The 17,694-nt window shown below is 45.2% G+C and overlaps 1 protein-coding gene and 1 long non-coding RNA gene across 3 annotated transcripts in view; one reads left to right on the forward strand and one right to left on the reverse strand.

Annotated features, from left to right (window-relative positions):
* Nucleotides 1-5,805: 5,805 nt before the first annotated feature.
* Nucleotides 5,806-7,850, reverse strand: LOC129636331 (uncharacterized). The gene is made up of 3 exons (XR_008706880.1): nucleotides 6,879-7,850; nucleotides 6,665-6,775; nucleotides 5,806-6,228 (listed from the first exon to the last, which is right to left on the reverse strand). It is a non-coding gene; the product is annotated as an uncharacterized LOC129636331 (long non-coding RNA).
* SETBP1 (SET binding protein 1) overlaps nucleotides 7,042-17,694 on the forward strand; it is a 408,011-nt gene continuing 397,358 nt past the window's right edge. For both annotated transcript variants that reach the window (XM_055559771.1, XM_055559773.1), the window contains exon 1: nucleotides 7,042-8,210. The gene's annotated coding sequence lies outside the window, so the exon portion shown is untranslated. The remainder of the gene's footprint in view (nucleotides 8,211-17,694) is intronic.

Raw genomic sequence — 17,694 nt, forward strand, 5'->3', positions numbered from 1 at the left:
CTTGAGAGTTCTTTGGGCTGCAGGAAGATCCAGCCAGTCAATCCTAGAGGAAATCAATCCTGAATATTCACTGGAGGGGCTGTTGCTGAAACTGAAGTTCCAATACTTTGGCCACCTAATGGGAAGAGCCGACTGATTGGAAAAGACCCTGACGTTGGGAAAGATTGAAGACAAAAGAAGAGGGAGGCAGCAGAGGATGAGATGGTTATATGGCATCAGTGACTCAATGGACATGAATTTGAGCAAACCCCGGGAGATAATGAAGGTCAGGGAAGCCTGGCATGCTGCAGTCCATGGAGTCACAAAGAGTCAGGTATGACTTAGCAGCTGAACAACAACAAAACAAAACCTAAGAGGACAGGAGCTTTCTAAGTATCACGATCACTTTATGGGGCATGCCCTTTCTATTGGATCAGTGATTATCAACGCTGGTTGCATATTAGAAGCACATAGGGCATTTATTACTAAGACCAATTAAATCAGTATGGGTCTCAAGTATCAGTAATTCCCTCAGGTAATTCTGATTCACAGTAAGTGTTGAGAAGCGCTATATTAGATAAAAACAACACTTCATTTTCTAAAAAAATGAGAATCAATACAGTATTTGAACCAAAAAGGGAAGATGACTGGCTCTGAGGGTTTGATTATACTATTTGATCTCAACTTCTTATGAAGGAAGAATGGATGTGTTTGACTTGTTTCTTTCTACCTTTAGTTTCAGAGATGAGAAAATGACATGACCTACCTTTGTATTTTGAATTACACCTTGCTTGTATATATGTATTTTTTCTGGCTCTTAAGCCACATAGAGACATGATTAACTTGCAGCTGCATACAGTATCTCTGGTCTGTAGCCCTGGGTGGGAGCAGTATTATTATGGTCATTTTACCAGTGAGGCATAGGGATGCCTAAAGCATAGATCAACAGTCTAGGAGCAGCAAGTCAATTCTTGGGTGATATCAGGGGAACATATATTCTTGCCTAGATTTATTGACATTGCCTGTGCAAGGCACAGCACTATCCTCAAAACTTTTTCTTTGGTTGGAAAAAGAGGACACAGGGGACAAAGGTATATGTGTAAAAGAAATAGAAAGAAATGTGTATGTTAAATAGGTATTGGACTGGCCCAAAAGTTTATTGGTGTTTTTCCATAAGGTGAGTCTAGTGACACTTATTTGTCTTTAACTTTATTCAAAACAATTTTGTTAGATTTTATTGTGACAACTCTTTTAGCTGTTCAGTCGCTAAGTTGTGTCAGACTCTTTGAGACCCAGTGGACTGCAGCACACCTCCACTATCTCCCAGAGTTTGCTCAAATTCAAATCCATTGAGTTGGTGATGCTATCTAACCATCTCATCCTCTGCTGCCCCCTTCTCTTTTTGTCTTCAATCTTTCCCAGCATCAAGGTCTTTTCCAATGAATTTGCTCTTCACATCAGGTAGACAAAGTATTGGAATTTCAGCTTCAGCAACAGCCCCTCCAAAGAATATTCAGGGTTGATTTCCTGTAGGATTGACTGATTTGATCTCTTTGTAATCCAAAGGAATCTCCAGAGTCTTCTCCAGCACCACAACTCGAAAGCATCAATTCTTTGGAGCTCAGCTTTCTTCATGGTCCAATTCTCACATCCATACACGACTATGGGAAAAACCATAGCTTTGACATCTCTGCTTTTTAACACACTGTCTAGGTTTATCATAGCTTTCCTTCTAATAAGCAAGTGTCTTTTAATTTCATGGCTGCAGTCACCATTCGCAATGATTTTCGAGCCCCCAAAATAAAATCTGTTACTGCTTCCATTTTTTTCCCTTCTATTTGCCATGAAGCGATGGGACAGGATACCATGATCTTAGTTTTTTTACTGTTGAATTTTAAGCCAGCTTTTTCTCTCTCCTCTTTCACCCTCATCAAGAGGCTCTTTAGTTCCCCTGCCATTAGAGTGGTATCACCTGCATATCTGAGGTTGTCGATATTTCTCCTGGAAATCTTGATTCCACCCTGGAATTTTGTGTGATGTACACTTTATAGAAGTTAAATAACCAGGTGACTATATACAGTCTTGTTGTACTCCTTTTCCAATTTTGAAACAGTCTGTTGTTTCATGTAAGGTTCTAATTGTTGCTTCTTCACCTGCATACAAGCTTCTCAGGAGACAGGTAAGGTGGTCTGGTATTCCCATCTCTTTAAGAATTTTCCACAGTTTGTTGTGATCCACACAGTCAAAGGCTTAGAGTAGTCAATGGAGAATGCAATGTTTTTTAGAACTCCTTGCTTTCTCCATGATCCAAAGAATGTTGACAATTTGATCTCTGGTTCCTCCGCCTTTTTGAAACCCAGCTTGTACATCTGGAATTTCTTGGTTCATGTCCTGCTAAAGCTTAGCTTGAAGGATTTTGAGCGTTATCTTGCTAGCATGTGAAATGAATGCAAGTGTACGGTATTTTGAAGATTCTTTGTCATTGTCCTTCTTTGGGATTGGAATGAAAATTGACCTTTTTCAATCCTGTGGCCACTGCTGTGTTTTCGAAATTTGCTGGAATATTGATTACAGCAGTTTAATAGCATCATCTTTTAGGATTAGAAATACCTCAGCTGTAATTCCATCACCTCCACCAGCTTTGTTCATAGTAATGCTTCCTGAGGCCCATTTGACTTCACACTTCAGGCTGTCCAGCTCTAGGTACATGACTACACCATCATGGTTATCTGCATCTTTAAGCCTTTCTTGTACAGTTCTTCGGGGTATTCTTGCCACATCTTCCCAATCTCTTCTGCTTCTGTTAAGTCCTTACCATTTCTGTCCTATATTGTCACAGAAGCCTGCATTAAAAAAACAAAATTTATCAAAATTGGTAAACTTCTGGGCAGCTCTGTTTTAATATTGAAAATGGAAGTAAAGAGTAACATTTTTGGCATGCTATGCTGTATTACTTCAAGAAAGGTAAAAACACAACTGAAATGCAAAAAAAAAAAAAGAAAAAAAAAAGAAGATTAGTGCAGTGTATGGGGAAATTAATGTGACTGAGCAAACAAGTCAAAAGTGGTTTGTAAAGTTTTGGGCTGGAGGTTTCTCACTTGGCAATGCTCCATGGTTGGGTAAACCAGTTGATGTTGACAGGGATCAAATAGAGACATTGAGAACAAATAATGTTATACCTCATGGGAGATAGCTGACATACTCAAACTATCCAAATCAAGTGTTAAAAATCATTCACATCAACTTGTTTATGTTAAATGGTTTGATGTTTGGGTTCCACACAAGTTAAGCAGAAAAAAAAAAAAAAAACTTACTTGATCATATTTCTGCATGCCACTCTCCACTTAAATATAAGGAAAATGTTCCAGTTTTGAAACAAATTGTGACAGGCAACACAAAGTGGATACCGTACAATAAGGTGGAATGGAAGAGCCTGTGGGGCCTGCAAATGAACCACCACCAACCACAACAAAAACCAGTCTTCATCCAAAAAAGGTGATGTTGTGTATATAATGGAATTGGAAGGGAGTCTTCTATCATAAGCTCCTTCTGGAAAACCAAATGATGAATTCCAACAAGTAGTGCTCCAAATTCCACCAACTGAAAGCAGCACTCAATGAAAAGCATCTGGAATTAGTCAACAGAAAATGCATAATCTTCCATCATGATAATACAAAATCACATGTTTCTTTGATGATCACACAAAAAAATGTTACCGCGTGGCTGGGAAGTTTTTTGATTCATCTGTGGTATTCTTCAGACATTGCACCTTTGGATTTCTACTTATTTCAGTCTTTATAGAATTCTTTTAATGGAAAAGATTTCAATTCCCTGGAAAACTATAAAGGGTACCTAGAACAGTTCTTTGCTTAAAAAGTTAAAAAGTTTTGGGAAGATAGAATTATGAAGTTGTCTGAAAAATGGCAGAAGATAGTGGAACAAAATGGTAAATATGTTGTTCAATAAAATTCTTTGCAAAAAATGTCTTTAAGTGAAAGTAAAATGGAAGTTTCTCAGTCATGTCTGACTCTTTGTGACCCCATGGACTGCAACCCATCAGGCTCCTCTGTCTGTGGGATTATCCAGGCAAGAACAGTGGTGTGCATTGCCATTCCCTTCTCCAAGGGATTTTCCTAACCCAGAGATCGAGCCTGGGTCTATTGCATTGCAGGCAGATTCTTTGCTATATAAGCCACCAGGGAAGCCACATACTCCCCAACCCCTTAAAAATGTCTTTATTGTTACTTAAAACCAAAGTAACTTTTTGGCCAACCCACACTAAACATGCAGCAATTGTCAAGAAGATATGATTTCTGAATTCACCCTCTACCATTTCTGCATCTGTGCTCTGTGTACTTTGTAAACATCCCTTTCTGATATTTACATACATTAGATGTAGTTAGAACCTTGCATGTTAATCTCTCTTGGTTGTGAATGTTGAGTTTGAATCTCTTGTTGCTACTGTCTTGTCTAATATAGTTCATGCTACATAATTAATTGCTGAGTGACTGCAAGATGCTGACTTTGGAGGCTATGTAGGACTAAGACATGTATGTTGCATGCATTCCCATCAGCTGCTCAGATTGTCTTTTTATTTTCTCAAGGATCCTGGGGCTCTCAGAATAGGTAACTTAAAATTGCATGGAACTAATTTTCAGATGAAATTCTTTGCCAGCTTCAGACTTTCAGTGTTTTAGGATCTGGTTCTTAGATAAACAGAAAGTGGCCTATTAGGGAAAGTAGATAAGAATTCCTGTCATATTTAGCTAGAATTTGAATACAGTTCCCACTCCATCAACAAGCATATTGTTCAGGGGTAGGGCTTTACTTTTTTCAGGGACATCTTATTATTGTATACAAAGTTATATTTTATATTATTAATATACATGATTATATACTAAAAATGTCAAATATGTAAAAATATATAATATGTAATGCATATTAGTGTATGTAGATACATTTGTGCATATGTATGTGCACTTTCGGAGAAAGCAATGGCACCCCACTCCAGTACTCTTGCCTGGAAAATCCCATGGGCGGAGGAGCCTAGTAGGCATCAGTCCATGGGGTCGCTAAGAGTCGGACACGGCTGAGCGACTTCACTTTCACTTTTCACTTTCACTCATTGGAGAAGGAAATGGCAACCCACTCCAGTGTTCTTGCCTGGAGAATCTCAGGGACGGGGGAGCCTGGTGGGCTGCCGTCTATGAGGTCACACAGAGTCAGACATGCCTAAAGTGACTTAGCAGCAGCATGTGCACTTTATATATATAGCTATATAAAATAAAGAGGGGGAAGACCCCCCTTTCCTTTTCCTCTTCTCACTTTTCACTTCTTGATCAAAAAATGAGCTACATTTAAGGAAGGGACATTGAATAAAAAGTCAAAGGACACAGAGTCTATTTATGGCTCTGTCTTAATTTAATGACTGGGGGCAGTCCACTGCATCTCTCTGTCTCTGTTTCTTCAACGTTAAGATGATGGGGTTTGAATTGGTGATCTCTTGGGTAAACTTTATTGCACTGTAATTCTGTAGACTTATTTATCATCTATTATACTGAATTTTTAATACCTAATGAGCTTCTCTGAGCTGCTATTCAAAGAAACACAACAGCACAGGATGGAAAACTCTGTTAACATGCTAAGTTTATAGAAGGGAAGGACTTGAGCAATAAACTTCAGTTCTGGCTCAGATGACACCAGCCAGCTGTATGCTCATAGGCAAACCCTTCTGATTTCTGGAGCTCAGTTTCTCCATTTGGAAAGTGTAGGGGTGGGGGGGGGAACCCACATGCTATCTTAGTCCTTTAGGGCCTCTGGGACAGGATTTCAGAAATCTAGGTACAGAAGGAATCAGACAAAAGTCATCTGATCACACAGAACCATTGTTTTGACATCATATTTTATGCCTTTATCTTTATTTCTATCATCAGTTCATACGCCCTGCTGATTTTCTTTTTTTCTAATTAAGCATTACCTTCCCACTAATAACAATACTCTGGTATATGGGTCACAGAAGACCTACTGAAACATTGCTCTAACAGAGTTTTTGCTGTGATGAGTAACAGGAAACGTTTCTGGCCAGTCAGAACGTTTCTCTGAAAAAAAGCACTTTGGTAAGAACACTTGGGTCAGAGGGCAGTGATCTACTTAGGATCGAACTGAAACGGATCCAGGGAAATGGGCCAGGATGGGAGTTGCTGGGTCCTCCCAGAATAGTCTCCGTTGCTGTACTTCACTGCATCCTTTCTGTAAAAAAGAGTGATGAGAGTGAGGAGGCTCTGTGACAGAATTCACACCAGCAGTCGACCCGGGTCGGCAGTGGCTGATGTAATTGGTCCCATCACATTGACATGTGATTGACATGTGATTGACATCACACTGGGGGGTCATTCCCAACCACTACCAAATCATTCCTCAATCCACAGTTCCAAAACTCTCAATATAAAACGTGGTAGGCAGGAGTCCTCTCAGAATGCCAGCTTTGAGTAAACTCTCCCCCGCGTCTTTGAGTTCAAACCACTGGCAAAACCTTTCTGAATCCCTATCTGTTCTATATTGTCCCATAACGCAGACACGCCCCTGGGGGAGTTACATTCCTCAGTTGCCTGGGGTTGCCACTGAGTGGCCTGAATAGGTCCACTTTTGCAGCCCCGCATACAAATAGTCAAGGAGATTAAAATACCACATTTTGTATGAACTGAAGACATTCCTTCTTCTTTTCACCACCCTGAATAGAGAACCGCACGCCAGCGTCGTCTGTCTCGTTGTCTTTCCCTCATCAGCGGTCCAATGTCTGTGAATACGAGAAAATGCACATATGCATCTGAATGCGTACATGTCGCTTGACAAAAAATAAAAAATAAAAAAATAATAATAACCCCCTGAAATGTAATTACCAGGTTAAAAAAAATGCATCCGGTTTTCAGAGCCTACCACATCTCGCGCCCCGGCCGCGCAGCTCCCCCGACACTGCTGCTGTTGTGTCAGACAGTGGCAGTGTTGAGCCCCGGAGCCGAGCCCGCGGCAGTCCCCGCGGCCGCCCAGTCTCCGCCGCGGACTCGGGCGCGCAGCGCCACTGGGCCGCGAGGGCGCCGGGGAGCGGGAGGGGCGCGAGGGGTCTCCGATCCGCCTCCACGAACTGTTTTCCTTCACCCCCGGCCCGAGCCCCACTCCCTCCCATGGATCGAAATCCACAGAAATTCACTGAGGGAGGGTGAAGGGAGAGAGGTCGCTCGCAGGTTCCTGGCTGTGCCTCCCCCGGGCTCAAGTCGGGGAAGCGGCTCCCCGGTCGGCTGGGCAAGCGGTGGTGTGGGGTGCCCGCACCCCTGCCGAGGCAGATCGCGGGGTGGCGGTCCCCGCTGGGCTCTGCCGCCAGGCCGCTGCGATCCTCCCCCTCCCCCGCCCGCGCCCTCCCCCTTCCTTTCACTAGGACTCCGGGACTCGAGAGAGGGCGCGGGAGGCAGCCACTCGGGCCCGACCCCACTCCAGCGCTCGCCGGGGACGCGGGCGGGTGGCGAGGGGACGCGGCGGGGGCGCGGGGCGGGCGCGGTCATGGAGCGGCGGCGGCGGCGGCGGCGGCAGCACTAGCGACCGCGGGCAGACGAGCGGGCGGGCTGGGCCGCCCGGCGCCGCAGACCGAACTGCACAGCTCAGCAAAAGCGCCCTCGCCCTTTGCGCGCTGCCTCCTGCGAGCCCGAACCCGGCAACATTTTTTTTAAGGCTCCAATCCATCCTTTGAAGAAAAGGAAAAAAAAAAATAGCATTGATTGGATAGACTGGGATATATATATATACAATTTGAGAGGGGGTTTCCTGCTAAAATTAGCCGGGCCCGCGGCGCGCGGTGTGCGAGTGTGTGCGTGCGGGCGTGTGTGTGTGTGTGTGTGTGTGTGTGTGTGTGTGTGTGTGAATGTGATTACTCCAGGACTCCTCGGGCTCCGGAGACGCCATTTTCCCCCTTGATATCTCTCTCTGTAAATCGGTGGCGCGGCGGAGGCGGCCGCGCCGGGCGGGAAGCGCGGGGCCGGCCGGGGCGCCCGCCGCTCGCCTCCGCCTCCGCGCGCCCGGGGGCCCCGGCGCCCCCCGAGCGAGGGCGGCCCGCCCGCGGCTCGCCGTGTGACAGATGCTCATCGCCATGGAGTTGCCGCAGCAGCACCTTCGGGGGCTCGGGCGAGCGACGGGAGCCGGGATCTGACCGAGCGCCGGGGCCAGCGGAGCCGGAGCCGTGGGTGAGCACGCGCAGCGACCTTGGCCCGGGAGCTCGGCGCCCAGCCTCCCGCCGCGCCGCGGGCCCCCGCACGCCCGGGGCCAGGGGCGGTGTGTGTTCTCTGCGTGCAAAAGTTAACGCTGCCTCGCCGGGGCTTTGACTTTGCACCGGCGGGAACTGGGAGACCGGGCCGAAGGGGCGGGATGCCGGTCCCGGCGAGGCTGCGGAGGATGGGCGCGATTCCGGCCAGCCGGCCGTGGGCAAAGATGCTGGCTCATTTGAAGTGACTCGGTGGTGGCGGCGAGGGTGGCAGCGTCGGGCTGGAGGTCTGGGACCTTATTGAGTTTGGCCTAATCTGATTCCCCCCCCCTCCACTCCACCCCGGCCTTCCCCCTCCCCCCGCCTTTTGCACCCTCCCTCCTTCCCTCCGTCCGGCCGCCGACTGCTGGGGCTCGCGGGTTTGGCGTTGGTGGAGTGGACTCAAGAGGGGGAGGGGGTAGGGAAAGGAGTGGGAAGGCGGCAGGATATTTTTTTCCCTCTCTCTTTGTAACTTGCAGGTTAAGTGGAGCTAGAGAGCTACATTGTATCTAGTTGGATTTTGGGGGTGGGTGGGTAGGTTGCGGGGGGGGGGGGTATGTATCAGAATCTAACGTGTGGTTAATAGAAAGAAGAACAGGGAAGAAGTGGTCCAGCCGGCGAAGGTTGGTGTGTGCTTGTGTCGTAGCTCTGTGTTAGTCTTTTTCTTAAAATCTTAATCAATGGATCTGAGTCTCTCTCGTGCTCTCCGGTTTTGGGACTCTGAAAAGACAGGAATTCCCTTAAAAGCAGACTAATGCCCTTTTTGAAAGCACGCATTGTGTGTGTTTCTAGAGGAGCCGTGGGCTTGGGAATTAACGACAGGCTTTCCCGTTCGGTGGTTTCCAGTGGGAAATAACTCCTGAAAGGGAGCCCTTCAGTATCGATTTATTGTTTTTGTCTTTCAAACCATTATCCCTTTGACTACAATACTGTCCAAGAAGTTCCACTGAGACAAAGTCAGGTAAACTGGACCGGGCAGATCTTTAGCAAGATGGTGATAACGCCGATGCTGTTTTTGGTGTCTGTTTGTGATAGAAGCTTTGTTGGGTAATAGCAATTTCTGATCGGTAGAGCATGCTGGCTCTACAAAAATAAGTAACTACCGAAATGCTGTCTTCCAGTCCCCATCCCCGACAGGCTGCACACACCCCTCCTCCTACAACCCACACCAGTTACAATTCTGAAATAGGATCCAACTGGAAATATTTTCTTTGGAGATCGGAAAGTTGTGCAATTGGAAGTATGAGATGAGGCTAGAGGTACTGCTGGTGTGGGGAGGGGGTTCTTATTGCCCCTTGATGCTGCATTTATTCTTTATGTGTGCCTATGTGGGTTCTGACGGTGTATATATTGGTCTAAGAGGACCGTTGAGGGAAGGATTTCCGATTCATTTCCGCTTCAAATAAACTGTCCTGATAATCTCATGGTTGACATCTAATGCTAAAAGGCCAATTTGTGTGTCTCTTTATCCCTGCAGAAGCTCTCCTCTGAAAGGGCAGTTTATTTTGGAATTCTACCACAGCTACTTTTTCTTTCAAGCCTCCCTATCCCCTCCACCACTATCCACACCTTTTAAAAAAGTTAGCTGGAGTCCATGGTCTTTATGGAAATACTAATATTACTTGTTTTCCTCTTACATTATTTTTTAAAATTTTGTTCCTTTTCATTCCTTTACTCTTCATCCTGTTTTTCCTTTTCTGTAGTTTTGTGCAAAATCTAACTTTATAAAGTTATTATTGCCAAAACTGTCTGGCAGTCTTGCCCCATCTCTTACTATCCTGTAGTTTACACAGGTAGATCAGGTTGCCCTTCCCAGCCCATCTTTATCCTCAAAACATGTGTGTAGTGTGCAAACGCATGCTCATGTGTTTTGGAAGGGCAGGAGCGGGCTCAGAAAGAAGAGCATGGAGAGGAGAGGAGAGGAAGGGTGTTGTTCTATGCGGCCACATCTGCAACACTGGGGCCAGACCAGCAGGCTCCGAGAGAGTTACCCTCACACACCCCAGTTGGATGTTGTCTGGCTGGGATGGGGAGGTGGAGCCAACTGTCCAGGGGCGTGTGAGGGAGGAGAAAGTTTGTAGCACTTTAAAATGTAGCCAGTTTACAATCCTTGGTCACTCCTTCCCCTTTCTCCTGCTTTTTGTGACTTCTGCCATTCCAAGACTCCTGAAAGGAGACATGATCTCTTTTGCTGTCACTTGGAAGTCCCAGTGAAGTTGAAGATGCAGTATTGTCCTCTGTACTTAATTACTTTGCCTGCTACCAAAGAAGGGCTTTAGGGCAGATCAGAAGAGTATGGCTAAACACAGAGATTTGCCAACTTCAGGGAATGTAGCCTGAGAAGACAGGAGACCAGGTATGCAGAAAGTGCTGCTTTGCACACCATCTCCCCTCCCCCATTAAGAAAATAAAAGTCTTAGTCTTGGGAAGTTGAATTGGTGTTAGAGCTGGGCTCTGGAAACTGCTAGCCACTATAGTAATCTGAGCGGGGGCAGAGGGGAGGAGGTGGTGAGTGAATGCTATCGGAAGCCAGAGGAGGAAAGCAGACTTGTTTCTGTTAGCAGGGAAAATAGATGTGTCAGTGAAATAAACAAATTGGAGGTGGGGAATGGTTTGTAGTGAATACAAGGATGATTGACTGAGAGGCAGTGATATGGTTTGGAAGGGGCCAGTTATAGCTTGGGAGATAGTATCAACTGCCTTATATGTTCACGAATGGGCTGGGCAAGTGAACGGGTGTAATCTGACCTTTTGTATGTTAACATCAGAACATCCCACAGGAAGGCATCGCTGGCAAGCCCTGTTCTGCACTTCACACAGGGGAAGCCTAGGGGTATCCCTGAGTGAACCAAGGAGCCCCTTTGGTGCCACAAGGACTTCTGGTCCTGTGTGTGCATTATTCATGGTAGGCTACTTTGTAAGTCACTTGACCTAAAAATGAGGGCTGAGGGCAAAGAGAAAACAGTACTTGGAATCTTAGTAGAAAATTTAGTTGAAAATGGTCAGTGGGGGGAGGCAGGAGTTTGTTGAAGAAAAAATAAATAGGTAGGTACTTTCCCCTGGATTCCTGATTCCATTTCTGCTGTTATCTTGACTTTCATTTCCATTAGGAGCAGAATCAATACTTCACTGGCACAAAAAATGTACCTCTAGGAGCGCAGAGTTCTTTTAACCTGGTCATTATTTTTAGCTGTACTTTAGTCTCTGCTCTGAAGTCTATATGATATGCAAAAGGAGGAAGATGAGAGGTTGGCTGGTTGGATGGGACATCCTTTCTGGAGTTTGTAGAGACACTGAAACTTGGCTGGGCCTCAGCAACTCAGAATGCCAGTTTTTCCCTTGGAGACTTGAAGTTTTAATTGAAACCAGATAGCTATTGAGAGTGGACCTGGCCAATGAGATCTTGTTTTCTTCACTGCTCAGGAATGGAAAATAAATAATTTTTGCTGATGGCATTTCAAGTTGCTTCAGTTTTGTTCCTGCCAGGAGAATGGGATAAATTATTATTAACACATTAATGTTGTCAGAAGTTGCAATGCCTTAAAAAATGAGATAATGTTACTGAGTTTGCTCAGGGACCCACTGTGTGGGATCTGTCTCTTCGGGATGGGGGAGTAGGGAGCAGAGACAGGAGGCTGCTCTTGTCCTGAAGGGGTAGCACTGCCCTGAGAAAAGGAAGCTCATAGAGTCCTGGCCACATATCGCTGCGCTTGGTCCTTGGGTTCTGCAAAGAAGGGTACAAAGCAGTCCAGTTCCATTGCTATCCTATGATTTTATGGTATACTGTGAAACCTGGTGATCTTCCCAGAATGTTTTGGGTCAGGATTAAATAAGGAGCTGGCTCAGTGGGTAAAAAATCTCCCTAAAGTGCAGGAGACACAGGAGACATGGGTTTGATCCCTGGGTCAGGAAGATCCCCTGGAGGAGGAAATGGCAACCCACTCCAGTATTCTTGCCTGGCAAATTCCATAGACAGAGGAGCCTGGTGGGCTGCAGTCCATGGGGTCGCAAAGAGTCAGACACAACTGCTCATGCATGCAGGTGCATAAATAAGGAGCCCAGCCATCAGATCTAGCCATAGGTTTGAACTTCATTTAGAATTGTTTCTAAAGGAAACCCTGGTGTTTCACAAACTCTTCATGAAACTGCAGACACTTTTGGGCAGCCAAATGCTTGATAAGTGCAGAAGAGTAAATACCAAGATGCCCACAGAATGTACTACTTCATGAATTCAGGGGAAAGATGCCAACTTACATTTTTGTTTGGCTCTAAGTATTTATGTCTAAGTATTAAGTATTATGTATTGGGGGAAACTGGTGACTGTAGATGACTGAGTCCAACTTAGTGGCCCTTACATTTCATATCTGGAATTTTCAGAATCGGGTCAGAGCAGCTTCCCTTTCAGAGTTGGTTTTCTTACCCCCTTAAGCGAGTACCCTCTACGATTGAGGAAAGATATTTTTTTAATGGCCTTTGGTGTAGAAACCTGCAGTTGACTTTCTGTCCAGTTCAGAGCAAATAATGCCAGGGTCAGATGGAGAATGTGAGCATCCCTGAAGTCCACAGGATCTCTTGGGAGGAAGCAGCTACCCCTTTCCAGGAGCTGATGATGGGTTGTCATCAGCAGATCCATGAGAAATAAATTACAGGCAAGGCCAGCTAAGCTGACCCCCAGGCAGGTAGAGGCTTCTACCTTTCCAAGTGCTGGGAAGGGAGAAGGGATGAATGGTGAGTCGATAAGAGTTTTAGAAGTTTGCCACCTTGGAAAAATGTTTCTCTGACCCAATATACCTTTTTGCATCAAAACAAACTTTTTTATATCCACGGCACTTTTCTTTTCAAAAGTATCTTTATATCACATTTGCCCCCTTGATTTTCTAAGGCGGGAAGCTAGGTAAGCCTTTTATCCCCTTGCAGAAGATGAGGCCACTGATGTGCTGACTTGCTGAAATGACACAAGTTGGTGGCCCACATGGGACCAGATGGCTCTGATAAAGTGTGAAGAGCATCACACCTGAAGTGACAAGATCTGCCTTGGATTTTGTCCCTGTTATTTCCCAGCTAAATGTCCCTGGAAAGTTATTTAACCTCTTCGAGCCTCAGTAAACTAATCAGTAAAATAAGGATAAAAGATGCTTACCCTGCCTACTTCACAGGGGTTTTGAGGATTAAATAATACCAGCTAATTTCTATAATTGAACTCTGAGAGGATTTCCACGCTGCCTCCTGGAAACTGGTGCCTGGGGTTGTTGTCACCATCGCTTGGAGATTAATAGCTTCTTGGTATGCCTAGAAATGCCTGTAGGGGCCCCTTGTGTTCTAATACAGTCAGGGAATAGTTGTTTTGTGCTCTTGAGTTGACCAAAGGAAAAATAAAATGTGTATAGTATATGTATTTCAGATCAGTTGAATTCTTGGTTACCTACTTTGCATATATATCTGAGATCAAGAGTCTCAGATAGTATTGAATTTGGACTCAAGGATGCACTAATGGATCCTTGAGTCCAAATTCAATACTGTCTGAGACTCTTGATCTCAGATATATATGCAAAGATATATATGCACTAAGAATTCCTTCTCATTCTTAACTCTTCAAGGAAAAAAGAAAAAAGACATGGAGAGCCACAGAGAGGACAGGTAATGGGTTGTGAGTGTGTGTGTGTGGGGTTTCCATCCGGGAGCCACAGTGGCTGAGAAATGACAGTCAAGACAGAATTTGTATCCTCTCTAAAGAACAGAACCAATAGCAAGATTGCATCTGTCCCAGCAAACCCAGAAAGTTCTCTTGAATCAGGGACGATCTTCACAGACTCTTCTGCATTGCCCCTCTTTCTCTTTCCCATGATTCCTGGCTCGCCCTGCTCAGCAGCCTGCACCAGGCATGTTGCAGCACTCACCGGTGAACCTCGTTTAATGCAGCACACATAGGTCTCTGTTCCCTTTAGACTGATGTCCTTGTTGGCCCTGAGCGCTTGTACACTTGTCCACCTCCACACTTCTGCTCCTTCTGTGTCACCGCCTTCTCTCTGAAAGTGTCCCAACTGGTCCCTTTTAGCCAGAGTGTCTACTCTTAGGACACCTGACCAGCTCTCAGCTCTTCACTGCCATTTCCAGAGCATTTCAGGACTAAAGCACTTGCCGGGCATCTGGCTTATACTGCTTTGCTCTTCGTTGTCACTCACCTCTCCAGGCTGTGAGTCCTTGAAGGATGGGGCCAAGGTTGCCCCCACAAAGTCGTACTTATGAATGATTTCTGAGAATGAATGAATCACAGAATTTATGCAGTGATAGAATATTAAAAGTGAATGTTGTTTAAGATACATGAAAGCTCTGCACAGTGAAGCAACACAATGAGAATCTCTTAGACAAAGTGAATAATAAGCACTTATGTCAATGACTTTTTATATTTTTGGCTATCTTTCAGGGGCAATCACCCACTCTCAGTTATTCCCGCAAAGCCTGAGAGTTAATGATGCTTTACTGCATGTACATCTTATCAGTCAGTGATTCACTTATTCATTCAATCATCAAAATATTTATTAAGTACCTACTAGAGCCTGCTTGCCACTCTCGCCCACATAGCTCTTGACTTTCTCTGAAAATTTCGATTGCATTTTTTGTCCACCACACTCATTTTGGCACTTAACCATGCAATCTTCTTTGTTACTTAAGTCCAAGTGCTTCTCGCTCCTTGGTGACTGAGTGCGCCTGGCTGCAGTGGAAAAGAAGACTGAGCAGAGAAATGCACTCAGAAGGGAAAGTTCTGGGCACGGGCTCCTGCAAGACTGGTGGCAGGCTGGATTGGCCCTGGTCAGCACGTGGTGTAGGACAATCCTTTCTGCTCCTTAGCTTGAGCCACGGTAAAGAGAAAGAGTTTGGATTATTGTGGAGGAGGGGCCCCTTCTGAAATTCTGTGACTCTATAGGCAGAAGTGTCCCAGGAATTTTAAAGGTTTCTTAAAGCCCAGAACTCCTCAACCCCATTTAATGGCACCCCAACAACTGTCTACGTTACTCCCACTAAGACATCTTGACCTTTGCTAAGTGTTTGCTGTGGGTGAGAGTTACAGAAGGAGACATGGGACCAGGAGAAACTCAAAGAGCCAGACTTGGGGACACGGAAAGAAGAGGAGGGGGATGATTAGTTAAATGTAAAGAAATACGATAGTGAATAACGTGGAAGGAAGAAAAGGATTGATCCTGTACATCTTTTGAAAACCGGCCCCTGTTGATGAAGTGACCAAATTGAGACAAGGGAAATGGCTTGTCTCAGACAAAGCAGATGAAGATGGCTTCTGGAAAATCTGTACTGTATTCCCTTTCTGGGCTTTGCTTACTACTTCCTGTGCCCGGTAGGCGTTTGGAATCTCTGCTGTGGTTGCTTTTGGACCTCATGGGTCTAGGGGGCTAGGCATTGTTTCTTGTGTAGATTCGGTTGGGCATAAAGGTTAGGGCTATGCCTGTGCTTCTGGGATGTCTGTTCAATCTTCACATCAGAGTCTGCCCTTTCATGGCCTGTGTTCAATAACAATGCGTGAATTGGTTTGCATGCATTTTGAGATGAGAGGGAGTGACCTGCAGTTTGTCCAAAGCCAGAGGCCTCTGAGGTTAGGGTTGGGGTGGAAATAGGAAAATTGGGTTTTGACCTGAGTTCAGCAGTCATTCTGAGTTACCTAGGAGCACACTGTTTGAGTATTTAGGACCAGCAAGGCTCTACAAGCTACTGAGATGCTTCAGTTACTTTTACTCTAGGACTTGGAATATGAAAAAAAAAAAAAAGGCAAGCAACTCGATTAGTCTAATTAGGTAAAAAGAAATGTCTTCATTATTCCTTTTATTTGTTTAAGATTGAGAGATTTATCAGTGGAAAGACTGGGCTTGGGGGGTTTCAGCTTGGGCCTGGAAAGATGTCGATGCTGGAGATGGTAAATTTGATGAATCCAATGTTGTAGCCTGAGAACTCCCATTAGAAGCAATTGGGGCACAGTTGTGCTTGTAGCAAAATAATAAACTCTGGGTGGCAAGTCCCTTGCAGTTGTTGGGTGGTATGTCTGTGACCTATTATTATTCGAGCAATGAGAGCTTTGCCTTTTTTTTTTTTAAAGTATTGATTCATAATGGTGACTAAAAAGGATGATTTGATGTGAAAGCCCTGTGGGCCTTCTCTCTGCTCATTATTTTGTACTCTGGAGCTCAATTACAGTTGGGTTTTGGATCCACAAATGTTTGTTAAAGTCTCAGCATTGTAGTTTGTGCCATTGTTCTTGGCAATGTTGGGTGAGAAAGGTCTGGTATGAGATGGGGCTTTTGCCCTTGACGAATGGACAGTATATCTCAAGAGACAGGCTTAGCTCAAATGGAAAGCATCAGTCTGCAGCCAAAGTGGGAGCATGATCTAAGTGGAATTAGCTATTTGGGTGATCAGGAATAAATTACAGTCGGGGAAGGCTTCAAGAATGTTGTTTAGGTTTGATGGTAGAACTGGAACCAGGGGACATTCTTGGTGTCCCAGTTAACTTTGGCACAAGAGCAGAGATGGGACAGAGTTTGAATGTGAATTTGGAATTGCCACCAGGAAACAGATGCTAATTATGATCATGTACTGCATCTGACAGGAGCAAGGAGGTCCTGATGCTGAAGGTCCAGCTGGCTGATATTGAGCCACCGGTCACTACAGCAGACATCTTGCTGGTCCGAAGTCTCCTGACAGCAGCGGAAAGAACGACACTCAGGGCCCACTAAACTAGGCCTCATTTACATTTAAACAGGAGTGTCATAGACTCTGATGGGTGCTGTGGGGACCCCAAGAAATGGAGAGGAAGCTGTCTCTGTTTTCAATCTGGTGGGAGACTCCTTAAGAACTCATAAAAACAAGTGGAGGAGTAGAAGCAGGAGGTGGTCCTCTAGGGCTCTGTGGAGTGTCAGTCAGCAGAACAGATGGGGTGGGGTGCTGTGGGGAACGGGTCAAGGCTGTGTCTCCTGTGCTGAGATGGGAGCCATGACTGGAGTTTTCAGAATGTGAGGAGGGTAGGTGTGAGGAGCAGAGGTATGTGCCAGTTGGAGGAATTCCACACATGCCACACACAAGAAGATCCTGGCATCTGACTGTCCTGCCCACTACTAGTCCTGTTAGCCACCAGTTCTTCAGTGTGGAGTTCAAAAGAGGCATCTTTAGGACAAAAAAAAATAAAACTATGTATAAGCATTTGGAATGGAATCAGCCACTTGGAGGAACAAAAAAGCTCTGTGACATGGGTGCTCATTTCCAGGAGTTTAAAACGTAATTGGAGAGAGACATGTTCAAATTTCAGTAACAATGCAATATTTAAATGTCAGTTCAGGATAGCCGAAGGAGAAATATCATAAAGGACAGGAAATGGAGCCAGTATTTGTTAACTCTCTGGTATGCCTAGCATCTCCTTTGTGGCA

This window comes from Bubalus kerabau, chromosome 21, assembly GCF_029407905.1.
Source record: "Bubalus kerabau isolate K-KA32 ecotype Philippines breed swamp buffalo chromosome 21, PCC_UOA_SB_1v2, whole genome shotgun sequence".
NCBI lineage: Eukaryota > Metazoa > Chordata > Mammalia > Artiodactyla > Bovidae > Bubalus > Bubalus kerabau.